Source organism: Pinus tabuliformis, chromosome 7 (assembly GCF_031772625.1).
Source record: "Pinus tabuliformis cultivar Carrire ecotype Pingquan chromosome 7, CPIR1, whole genome shotgun sequence".
In the NCBI taxonomy this organism is placed as follows: Eukaryota; Viridiplantae; Streptophyta; class Pinopsida; order Pinales; family Pinaceae; genus Pinus; species Pinus tabuliformis.
Window position 1 is genome coordinate 1,493,085,246 of NC_142293.1, and position 12,765 is coordinate 1,493,098,010.

Genomic DNA, 12,765 nt, shown 5'->3' on the forward strand with positions numbered 1-12,765 from the left:
GGGAGATTATATGCCCGTACTTCTTCATTCATTGGGAGGTATTCTACAGTTCATGGTTAGCTGGTAATCCTTCTTAACTAGATCATCCTGAGTAGTCATTTGATATTTTTGACTCATTAAACTTAAAAGATCATCTAAGTGCTTTTCCTTTCGAGATTGTTTCAAATTGAAAGTGATAGAGTCATCTTTGTTTCTTTCTTTACTCTTAAAACATGAAAGAGAACCAATTTGTGTATGAGCCTTAAAAAATTGTTTCCCATGACCTCATAACATCCTTGTTAGCCTTTTCTAGACCAAATTGTGATTATTCCTTAAAGTACATTTTAAAGCCTTGAAATTCATCTCTCTTTTCCTATTATTTGAGACGAAGTAATCATGGGTGAACCATCTGGTTCACCTAGTTCCTCTTCCTCTCCTCCATCTGAAAGATTGACTGAGGAACCTTTTCCTAAATTATCACAGTCACTTCAGGACGAGGGCGTTGAACTCAGAATTGTTCTAAGAATTCAACCTTTTTCATCTCGTCCTCCACCTCCCTCAAATACTGGGTCACTTTCTAATATTGGCCCGAAATCTCCGTACAATACTATAGAGACTCCTGAGAGTTCACCAACTACTGAAGGTCAACTTGGACTGGTTGTTTATCCTTTGAATCCTTTGTTCGATCCTATTGTGATATCACCACAACGTCAGTACAGTCTATGATCAGTCAGGGATTCCTTTATAATTATCCCCTTGAACATCTTCGGTCGTTCGTCGTCGCTTGTTTCCACCTATGGAATTCAAAGGTGAAATTCCAGTCTCTTGTCCAGGTCACTCGAAGGTCTCCACTCCACACACTTTTAAAGAGGAAGAATATCCTTTTTCACCTGAAGATTTCCCCTACACGGGAAGCATTCCCATCAGTGTTTATCAATATGTTTCCACCTAATTATGTGACTTTAGCACAATTAGTCTTAGGTACACCTAGTGCCTCATCGTTTTGTCATAACCCTATTTGGGCGTCTTGTGCTATGCCTACGACAGGTCCGTTCATTCGGAACCCAACCTCCCAACAGATGGTGATTTTTCTAGTTACTTGAGCGATGCGACCCACCATTCTGAATCTTGTTCTCTCATCAATTCAAGAAACCCATCTGGTTCAACCGACGGTCTCGAGTTGTGTCTCTCCCAATTTGTCAATCCCTCTAGTAAGTGGACAGGTTGTGTCCCCTGGGGGATAGCATTTGAATGTTTCCATGGTATCAGGCACAACCAACATGAGTGGTTCACAAGTTCACATGGTTGGGATGAACTAGCGTTCCTTTGGTGCTATTCAACACCCTGCTAGTCCTGCTGGATCAAGCAATGTCCAATACCAACAGGTCAAAAATCTCGTTGGTCCGTTTGGGTCAAGAAATTTCCAATATCTGTAGCCTTATAAGGCTCAAGTTCAGTACCAAACTCCTTATCTTCCATATGGTTCCTAAGGAATGGTCAATCTGCCTTACCTCCTTCACCCTAGATAGTATGTTCAGCCTGCTCCATCCACCATTCCGAGTGGCTATGGCTAGATACAGTTCAAAAATTTTCAAGGTATCAATCCAAGAACTGTTCAAGTACCCTTGCAGAAGCAAGGACAGCCTCTGCAGCAACAAGGGCAACCTTTTTTGTAGCAAGGGCCATCCATGCAGCAGCAGTGGCTGTCGCAGCAACGAAAATTGCAACAGCCGCAGGGTCAACCCTTGTAATAGTTGCAGCAAACCATACAGTCGCAGATGCAGTAAGTTCAGCAAACCTCCTAGCCTATGTCTTCGCAAGGCCAACCTCTGCAGCTTTCAGGACTGCCTTTGCAACCACAACGTCAACCCTTGAAGCAGCAGGGCCAACCCGGGAAGCATCAACCCTTGTACTCATATCAATAGGGACAACCCTCGCAAGGACAAGGTCAGGGTCAAATCCTATAGCAGCAAGCCCAAAATCCTAATGTCCAAGGACAGCAAGTGAAAAATCCTTATGTCCAAGGGCAGCAGGTCTTAAATCCTCCAGGAGTAACAGGTTCAGAACCCGTATGTACAAGGACAACACGTGCAACATCCATATGTCCAAGGTCAACATGCTCAACAGCCTTTTAACTATATGTTTCTTATCAACAACCTATGGTTGGACAGTTTCAAGTCTTTCAAGATCAAAATCCACCCTACGGGTAACTTAACCTACAGTGGGGGAAAAATAAAATGCCATATGGACAAAACCCTCCACTATGGGGACAAAATCCTTACCAACAGGGATGGGCTCCTCTGGTTGGACCCGCTTATCGACCTCCAATGCCTTTTAATAATCAATTTTCATTCTTGGCTACACTAGATTTTCTAGATGTGTCTCGACTCACAAATGATCCAATTCTTCATTCACCATACTGGCCTTCGATCCCTTCCAAGATTCTAAGTGATTATTCGAAGTGTGAAGGAAAATCAAAAGGGGATCCACAAGCCCATGTGATGACATATCACCTATGGTGCTCCTTAAATTTTTGCATTGATGATTCCATTCATCTTTGTCGTTTCTAATGAACTCTTACAGGTAAGTGGTATATTGAGCTATCTCGAAATACCTATCATGACTTTAACACTCTTGTCATGGCCTTTCTCACACATTTCCAATTTCTAGTTTGCTATGAAACTGGCACCCATCTACTAGCGTCGCTCAAGCAAGACATTGTGACCCACATCTCTGATCATATCCATGAATGGAGGCATCGGTGTCACCCGATTAAGTTCAATATTGTTGATCAATTGTTAACTGAATGGTTCACCAAATCCTTCGTCAACAAAATTGTTAAGGACATAGCTATGGGAGGATGTGTCACTGAGGAACAAGCTATCACACGTGCCCAGTATCTAGACCTTGTCTATTCATAGTCTGGCACATTATATGATGTGTTACCTGATGCATCCAGACCATCATCTGATATGACGTCATCTAAGTCTCCTGCTACACCTCTTGTCAATGGAGTAATTGGTTCAGTGACATAGACTCCTGCAAAATTTTCTTCCAAACAGAAGTCGGTCTCCAACACTGCTTCAAATGAGTCTTCTCATAATCCACCTAGCCCTGGTAAAACCTTAGAGGTCCACATTGTTCAGTCTACCATAGCGGACAAATCCTCGAAAGGTAAGAAGAAAGTAAAAGTCAAGGGTAAATCTGATGCCTCAAAACAGGGTCCTCCTAAGTCGTCTGCTGGTGTTGCTTCTCAACGGAAGCCTAAGAATTCATGCCTCATTTGTGAGGAGGATCACTATACTAAGGATTGTCCTAGATGATCCAAAATTAGTCATTTTCTCAAAGAAACCCCATTTTTCCTAAAAGAGGCATTTCTGTCCCAACAAACCCAAATGGTAGACCAGCCTCAATCGTCTGCTTCCTCAGGTTCACAAGTTTTCATGATGAGTACGCCCATCAATGTGGCTACTAGATCAAAATATTATCAAACTCCTACCCCAATAGCAGGAAAGGAAAAAGAAGTTATCCTTTCTTCTTCTACCTCGTCAAGTTCTGGTCCTCTTCATATAGAGCGACCTAACCCTAATTTCATCATTCAACCACCTTCTTGAGGTGTGCTACAGAAGTTCTCGTACAATCCCAATGCTCGTGTTGCTTAGCACTATAATATTGTTGAGGATTTGGCTCAAGCACCATTAGCTATCTCTGCTCTCGAGGTACTTCAAAGCTTTCCATCTCAACAGAAATCATTACTGTCATCTATTGGGGGTATTGATCCTATTAATTCCAATCTTATATGTTTTGATCTAGAAAACCGCATTTAGCGTCTTCCTCATCAAGTTTCCTTTCTCATTCAGGTAATCATCAATGAGAAAACCATTTATAGGACCATCATCAATGAAGGTGCCTCTACCTGCATCATGTCAGTCGCTTGGTGGAAGGCAATTGGTTCTCCTACTCTAAACCAGTCCCCTAACACTTTGGAAGCTTTTGACGGGCGTGATTCACGACCATTTGGTGTCTTACCCAAACTTTCCATTACTTTGGAGGGAAAGATAGTACACGTTGAAGTAGAGATTGTTGACGGTAATCTCAATTATAATATTCTACTCTGACGGAGTTGGACCCATGCCATGCATGTTGTAGCCTCCTCCCTATTCCACATGATTTATTTTCCCCATCAAGGGAAAATAGTCACAGTCGACCAACTATCCTTCTTTGCATATTCCTCCTCAGATGGAAATGTTCTGTATGTCAAGCATACCGGTGCTCCTTATGAGAGTTTGGGGGCAAGGCTTTTTAAATATCCTACTTTGATGGGAATTTTTCCACTCCCACCTCCTCATGTTGCCTCTATCAACATGATCTCGATCAAATCTAATCCATGGGTCATACCTGTTAGTGTCGGTCTTGAGCCCTCCATCAGTGATCAAAAAACTCTTTGCATATGCATAAGTAGGTGTCTCATCGATGTCAGTTTTGCATTCCATTAAGCATGCCATAAAACTTATGGAGGAGCTGGTCCTTGTTCCCTTCTTGGCTTTGCTGGGTCAGGTCATATCAGTTAATGAACTTGTGTCACGCTTGTTTTGTTTTGTCTTGAAGTCCAAAGTCTTAGGTCTAGGGTTTCGGTCAAATGTCATTGCAAGATCATGAGTCAGAGGTCCATGGGTCCCCAGCAACCCGGAAGGAGGTATGTAAATATGTTTCATGGATATTTTCATCAGGTATAGCTCATTTATACCTTGGATTTAAAAACCCTCTTTTCAAACCCAAGGTCATGTGAAATTTGCAAAAAATAAGGAAAATTCTTCAAAATGCTAGCAATAACCCTGGTCTCCTCGCCAGAGTCCATCAGATGGTCAACCTGCAAAAAGAACGGAGTTAAAGCACTCAAAAGATCAAATTCAGGACAAAGTGAACTCAAGAAACAGTGTTAAAGTGAATGCCAAAATAGAACATTAGAGAGTGGGTTTTCTGATTTAATTTTTTCAAATTCAACCTACAAGAGCTAATTTTCCCTCTAAACATTTCATTATGCCTCTATGAGCTAACAAAGAGGAGCAAGAGGGCGAAAATAGTGAAGGAGGTCGAATTGCAGTGAAATTGGAGAGTTTCTCTGGTGCGCGACCACTCGGGCAGGGTGCGCGACCACTTGGGCGGTGCGGGACCACTCGAGCTGTAACTTGCAGAACCGGCCCAAACTCACTCAAATTGCCTTGTGACTTGTAAATTGCTCGAGGTAGGCCTCTCAAATGTTTTGAATGTTGAAAATAAGGATGATGAGCTTGTGTTTGTGCATTTTTATCATCAAAATTATGAAGAAAAATAGGTTTAGTGATTGTTTGTTCATGTAGGCAATTTTGCTAAGGTTGGTGTTTGCTTTCAAGGTTTTTAATTCCTTTTTATTCCCTCCATTACTCCTATTAGATTTACACTTGTCATCATGTGTCTCAATCTCATCTCATTTGCAAAGAATGAATCTCAATTCCCCATTCCCTATACCTAAAACCCTAATCCCTCTTATATGCATCCCTTAAACCCTAATTCCTCTATGTAAATCTGTCCCAAAAACCTAATTCCTTCCCCACAGCAATATTATAAAAAAATATATAAAAACACAGCAAGAATCAAAATAGTGATGTGTAAAAGGAAAGAGCAATTGCAATGGTAAAAATAATAAAACAAAAAAGACAAAAAACAGAGGAAAAGATTACTATGTATAGCCAAGCCATTGCAAGAACAAAAGTAACTTATTGCTGTGCATAGTCCTCACAAATACAGTAAAAAGAAGGCTGTGTTATTCAAAGCAAAAACAATGCAAATACAGCTGTACATATTTATTAAAGGACATGTTGCTCTGAAATACTGTTTGCAAAAGAATGTTGTTGTGTCTCCAAAACCAAACCCTAGTCATCCTTCTCCCTTCTATCCCCCTAATACCCTTGATGCAATGCATCTCCTTTCTCTTTTGAATTTGTTAAGTAAAGCCCTCCTCCCCTTATGACAAATGTAAATTAATTCCTTATTTCCCCTTAGCATCAAAAGTACATCAATCCCTTGGAAAAACAGAGTATGCCTAATAATGTACAGTCAAAGGACAAAATCTAAGAGCTATCTGTTGATGCTAGTAATCAGTGCTGCCCCATCTCCTGTATTACATGCTATCCCTTACCCCCTGTTGAAAAATGTATTGTCCTTTCCCTTGGTAACCCTATTACATGTCTTCCCTAATAAAGATATTTCTTTGCAAATGATTTCCTAATGATGGAAGATGAGATGATATGTTTGAAATTTTGTGAATTATCCTTTAAAAATCCCTGTTTTTACATATTTTCCCATTCCTTATTAAAAATCCCTCCCCTAACATTTCCCTCATGATTTTTTCCCCTTGAAAACAGCATACTTCTCAGCATTTTGCAGGCAAGGGCAGCAGTTTACTTTGTCTATTTTCTCCACCTTGCTCAATAACACCATGTCAACCACTGAAACTAATGAGCAAGGTGATGACCGGTCTTCTTCTACGGAGGTTGAGGCACAGCAGAGGCCTCGTAGGGGTGGCAAAGGTGATCATCATAAAAGAGAGGAAGGACGCATGTTTGCAAAGCAAAGATGAAAATATTCCAAAGAAGGTTGACCGAAGCTCTCGAGAAGAAGAAGAAGGCCAATCCACTCCGTATCTTGGCCGAGGCCTCTCTTACTCACCATGATACTCATTAGCCTCCTCCTGGCAGCAAACTCAAGAAACTTTGAGAGTTTTGAGGCATTTTTGAGAATTTTACAGGTTTTAGCCATTGGAGTGGTCTCACCCCGCGCGCGACCACTCGTGGGGACAGCTCAGAATGAGAAAAACTTTGCATTTTTGGAATTTTCATGCAAAAGTACACTTGCCTATGCATGGGGTCAAATTTTTATGGAGATTTGGGCCTCCAAAAGCTCAAAATACATGCAAATTTTGACTGGCTGCCCACTTTTTGAGTTGCAGAAAGCTGTCTTGGGAGAAATGACTTTTGAGGGGTCAAATCAACTCCAAATTCAGAAATTCCAGTGGGGTTGGAAAGTAGACTCATAGACCTTTCCAATGAGCTATCTTGCACCTGATTTGGACACCAGGAAGGCCCTCAAACACAGCTGCCAATGCGCGCGACCACTCCAAGGCAGGGGCGCGACCACTCAGGGAAATTTTGCTAGTTTGACCATTTCGGCCTGCAAAACTCAGTTTTTACTATGGTTGGATCTTAATGCTTGTAAATGATGGATTTTTGGATAATTTTAATGGCACATGGATACATTTACTCTCCTTTTACACTTCTAGAAGTTTCCTTGATGTAAATAGTGAATATTAAATGCATGGATGGGTTACCTAAGTTTTAGAGGCAAGTTGTTTTGACTGCCTATTATCTAGTGCTCAGTTTAGAATTAGTTGAAACAGCTCCTAGGAAGCTGAGCTCGACCCCTAGAGGTGGGGAAAGAGGTTGGCTTGCCTATATTATGTATTTTATCAATCATTTTCATGGTTGGAGAGGTTGGACTCTTGAGGGAGAAGCTCTATTGTATATTTTACTTGTATCTCTGCAATTTGAGGAAAAGGAAGGCCAGGGTTTTGCAGACATCATTGTGGATTCTTGTGGATTATTGTGTTGATGGTGTGTTTCCTACTTGTCATTTTAAGTGTGTTTATGTGTTCCGTCTCTTATTCTATTGCTGCTAATTAAACAAAAGAAGTGATAAAGTTTGAATTCATGCATGCCATGCTCAGCTTTCAATTTTGTTTACTATTTATGTTTTCCACTGTCTAAAGAGGATTCAAAGTCATTGTTTGCCCTCTTTAGCTCCCTCTCTTTCTTCCTTGATCATCCATCTCAGCTAAAGGCATCAGCACAAACTCCTACCTTGCCCCAAAGATCCACCTGCAAAAACTGAGCTCAATCCCCGCACCCTGAATTGCACTCCCTCCAATTGCCACCAAAAACCCCAAAAACTTTAAATCAACCCTCCTTATCAGTTTACTAGCCTAATATCAGTGTTACCTTTGATTGGTCAGCTCATCCTATTGAAAAATCCACCGAGTTTGACCAGAGAGAGCCTTCTCATACCCCGTAGGGCTAGCTACGAGGTGAAATGGTTTGATGTTGCCTTGAAGGTTTACCTTCCTCAGCCTAGGGTGAAATATCAAGCGCTAACATAGTGGCAACCATACTGGGGAGAACAACTGATCGTTTGCTCATTGAACGTGTTATTTCATAAGTCTTAGACGGAGCCTGAAGTTACGCCAGGTAGCCTTCGAAAACGCTCTTGTTTTACATCAGCGTTAGTAGATAAATGCTGCTTCAGTCAATCTCCGTGAGCTTGTGAACGTAGCGCTTCATTGACACTTTACCCCAGTACATGTATCAAGTTCAGATCTGATTGTTGATGGTGAACAACGATCAGACACTTGAAAGGCTGAAATCATTCACTGGCGACTCCTTCACTGAAAACCCCAGAGATCAATGCTTCATGGTGACTTCACTGCAGAGAGATCAGTAGCTTTGAGATTTTCAAGATGGATCAGATTGCAAGAAGATATGCTCCCTTGAGCCGAGATCACATTCCAGGTTTTCCGAATAAAATTCCGAAAGTAGATTGGTCAAAGAATTTGCCTACATTTAATGATGATGGTAAGAAGGATGCTGCTTTACATCTAGTCAGATTTCATATGCATATTCGCAAATTCAAGGTCGATTTTCCTGAAGATTGCTTGATGAAGATATTCTTGGCCACTCTGGAAGGTGAAGCCCAATCATGGTATGAAAGTTTGCCGCCTGCTTGTATTTATTGTTTAAAGGATTTTCATGCTGTGTTCATTGAACGATATAAGGACTCTTATCCACCATTGAATTTAGTTCAAGACTGTTGCAAGCATGCCTATAGTTTTATTGAAAGCCTTGAGAAGTTTTATGAAGATGATAATTTCATGGATGAAGAGATCATGGAAGCCCTGTATGAGAATTCATTTCAGCAGCACACAAAAATCTTAGAGGATACTTGTCAAGATCAGCAGGTTGAAGATGGTCATATGGTTGTAATTGATGAAAGAGAAGAGCTTGTTTCAGATCTGCCCACAGAAGAACACAACATGCAGATTGAAGAATGTGATAATGTTAGGACAACTACTTCAGTTCTAGATTCAGATCATGGTGACCAAGAATACCTTGTGCCGAATCCTGAAGAGGAGAGTTTTGTTGATGAGATTATAGACAAAGTTCTTGATCCAAATGTCCTTATGCCATCAGAACAGAGCCTGCATGAGGAAGTAATTCAGCCAGCTCGTGAACAGCAAGATGAGATCTTTGTTCAAGTAAGTGAAAACTCTTCTTTCAATCATAATTTGGATAGTTTGATTGCCATGTCATATGAAGATGATCAACAATGCTTCCAAGTTTCAGAAGATCAGGACCGTCATTCAGATTTTTCATGTTTTGAAATGTTATTTCAAGAAGACAAGACTTGTTTGAGCAAAAGGAACCAAAAAGTCTTATCTCCTTTGTCTGAAGAGGAGATAGATCAGCTCTTGAAAGGTCCTGTTACAGCCCAAGCTACAGCAGATTTGCAATGCACACCTAGTCAGGAAAGTGTTGGTGAAACTTCTTCCCCTTTTGAAAATGATGACAGCCTTGTAATTAGTTTTATAGATCAGAAAACAGATAATATTTTCCTTCACAAAGATGATGAGGCTGTCATGTTTGATGATCTTTAGGATTGTTTTCTGTTTAAGAATGACCTAGACCATGAAATTGAGGAATATAAGCTTGAGAGAGACAATATGTCAAAATTTCTCACGGTAAAAGAATTTACAGCCAACACTCATATGGCAGAAGCTTATACTTCTCTGTTCCTTCCTATCAATCAGCAACCCACTGTTCTTTCAGATCAGAATGAAGCGAGTACTTATATTTTTGCAGCTGGATCTCCAAACAAGGTAGTGCTTCAGGATTATCAAGATCCCTTTGGCATTCTTCTGCAAGCATTAGAAAAGATAAATGTTGCCTGGTTCATTATCATAAGCTTTGGTTTCAGTGGTTATTTTGAGTTGCCTACAGGTTCATCGTTTCACCTGCTCGAGATAAGAAAGAGCAGAAATTTGGTATGTAGCCATCTGCTGGATTGGTTACATTGGAAAGCTCATTATACATGATTGTACATATTTCATTAGTATGCAGGTGGTTGTCATCATGATTCCAAATCTTGATGGATTGCTGCCGTTTTTTCAAAAGCTTTGTAAAGTTTTGTTTTAAGTCGGTCATGAGTCATTTGTGTTTGGTCTGTTGAGTGAGTTTTTTCAAGTTATTTCAGTTTGCCATCGAGTCGGTTTGAGTCAAGCTTCAGTTAAGTTTCAGTCAGTTTTCAGTCAAGTTTTCATTCAATAAATGTGTCAAAGTCTTGTGTCGTTTGCCGAAATAATGACTCCATTGCCCAATGATTGAAAGGCACTGGTCTGCTCTCCCAGAGGTCTAAGGTTCTTGGCACCTCCAAGGAGCTACCATCCCCATTGGAGCCAATGTTAGTGTCGGTCTTGATGCCCTCCATCAGTGATCAAAAAACTCTTTGCATATGCATAAGTAGGTGTCTCATCGATGTCAGTTTTGCATTCCATTAGGCATGCCATAAAACTGATGGAGGAGCTGGTCCTTGTTCCCTTCTTGGCTTTGCTGGATCAGGTCATATCAGTTAATGAACTTGTGTCACGCTTGTTTTGTTTTGTCTTGAAGTCCAAAGTCTTAGGTCTAGGGTTTCGGTCAAATGTCATTGCAAGATCATGAGTCAGAGGTCCATGGGTCCCCAGCAAGCCGAAAGGAGGTATGTAAATATGTTTCATGGATATTTTCATCAGGTATAGCTCATTTATACCTTGGATTTAAAAACCCTCTTTTTAAACCCAAGGTCATGTGAAATTTGCAAAAAATAAGGAAAATTTTCAAAATTCTTCAAAATGCCGGCAATAACCCTGGTCTCCTCGCCAGATTCCATCAGATGGTCAACCTGCAAAAAGAACGGAGTTAAAGCACTCAAAAGATCAAATTCAGGACAAAGTGAACTCAAGAAACAGTGTTAAAGTGAATGCCAAAATAGAACATTAGAGAGTGGGTTTTCTGATTTAATTTTTTCAAATTCAACCTACAAGAGCTAAATTTCCCTCTAAACATTTCATTATGCCTCTATGAGCTAACAAAGAGGAGCAAGAGGGCGAAAATAGTGAAGGAGGTCGAATTGCAGTGAAATTGGAGAGTTTCTCTGGTGCGCGACCACTCGGGCAGGGTGCGCGACCACCTGGGCGGTGCGTGACCACTCGAGCTGTAACTTGCAGAACCGGCCCAAACTCACTCAAATTGCCTTGTGACTTGTAAATTGCTCGAGGTAGGCCTCTCAAATGTTTTGAATGTTGAAAATAAGGATGATGAGCTTGTGTTTGTGCATTTTTATCATCAAAATTATGAAGAAAAATAGGTTTAGTGATTGTTTGTTCATGTAGGCAATTTTGCTAAGGTTGGTGTTTGCTTTCAAGGTTTTTAATTCCTTTTTATTCCCTCCATTACTCCTATTAGATTTACACTTGTCATCATGTGTCTCAATCTCATGTCATTTGCAAAGAATGAATCTCAATTCCCCATTCCCTATACCTAAAACCCTAATCCCTCTCATATGCATCCCTTAAACCCTAATTCCTCTATGTAAATCTGTCCCAAAAACCTAATTCCTTCCCCACAACAATATTATAAAAAAATATATAAAAACACAGCAAGAATCAAAATAGTGATGTGTAAAAGGAAAGAGCAATTGCAATGGTAAAAATAATAAAACAAAAAAGACAAAAAACAGAGGAAAAGATTACTATGTATAGCCAAGCCATTGCAAGAACAAAAGTAACTTATTGCTGTGCATAGTCCTCACAAATACAGTAAAAAGAAGGCTGTGTTATTCAAAGCAAAAACAATGCAAATACAGTTGTACATATTTATTAAAGGACATGTTGCTCTGAAATACTGTTTGCAAAAGAATGTTGCTGTGTCTCCAAAACCAAACCCTAGTCATCCTTCTCCCTTCTATCCCCCTAATGCCCTTGATGCAATGCATCTCCTTTCTCTTTTGAATTTGTTAAGTAAAGCCCTCCTCCCCTTATGACAAATGTAAATTAATTCCTTATTTCCCCTTAGCATCAAAAGTACATCAATCCCTTGGAAAAACAGAGTATGCCTAATAATGTACAGTCAAAGGACAAAATCTAAGAGCTATTTGTTGATGCTAGTAATCAGTGCTGCCCCATCTCCTGTATTACATGCTATCCCTTACCCCCTGTTGAAAAATGTATTGTCCTTTCCCTTGGTAACCCTATTACATGTCTTCCCTAATAAAGATATTTCTTTGCAAATGATTTCCTAATGATGGAAGATGAGATGATATGTTTGAAATTTTGTGAATTATCCTTTATAAATCCCTGTTTTTACATATTTTCCCATTCCTTATTAAAAATCCCTCCCCTAACATTTCCCTCATGATTTTTTCCCCTTGAAAACAGCATACTTCTCAGCATTTTGCAGGCAAGGGCAGCAGTTTACTTTGTCTATTTTCTCCACCTTGCTCAATAACACCATGTCAACCACTGAAACTAATGAGCAAGGTGATGACCGGTCTTCTTCTACGGAGGTTGAGGCACAGCAGAGGCCTCGTAGGGGTGGCAAAGGTGGTCATCATAAAAGAGAGGAAGGACGCATGTTTGCAAAGCAAAGATGAAAATATTCCAAA